Consider the following 460-nt stretch of genomic DNA (forward strand, 5'->3'; position numbering starts at 1 on the left):
GGCGAAGTGCTGCAGAGATGGTTGTCTTTCTGGAAGGTTATCCTATCTCCACAGAAGAACTCTGGAGCTCTGTCAGAGTGACCATCGGGTTCTTGGTCACTTCCTGACCAAGGCCCTTCTCCTCCGATTGCTCAGTTTGGCTGGGCGGCCAGCTCTAGGAAGAGTCTTGGTGGTTCCAAACTTCTTCCAATAAAAATGGATAAGAATAGGATGGAGGCCACTGCGTTCTTGGGGACCTTCCCAGATCTGTACCTCGACAAAATCCTGTATCGGAGCTCTACGAACAATTCCTTTGACCTCATTGCTTGTTTTTTTTTGCTCTGACATGCACTGTCAACTGTGGGATCCTTATATAGACAAGTGTGTGACTTTCCAAATCATGTCCAATCAATTGAATTTACCACAGGTGGACTCCAATCAAGTTGTGGAAACATTTCTTAGGATGATCAATGGAAACAGG

The sequence above is a fragment of the Oncorhynchus keta genome, unplaced genomic scaffold (assembly GCF_023373465.1).
Source record: "Oncorhynchus keta strain PuntledgeMale-10-30-2019 unplaced genomic scaffold, Oket_V2 Un_contig_8702_pilon_pilon, whole genome shotgun sequence".
In the NCBI taxonomy this organism is placed as follows: Eukaryota; Metazoa; Chordata; class Actinopteri; order Salmoniformes; family Salmonidae; genus Oncorhynchus; species Oncorhynchus keta.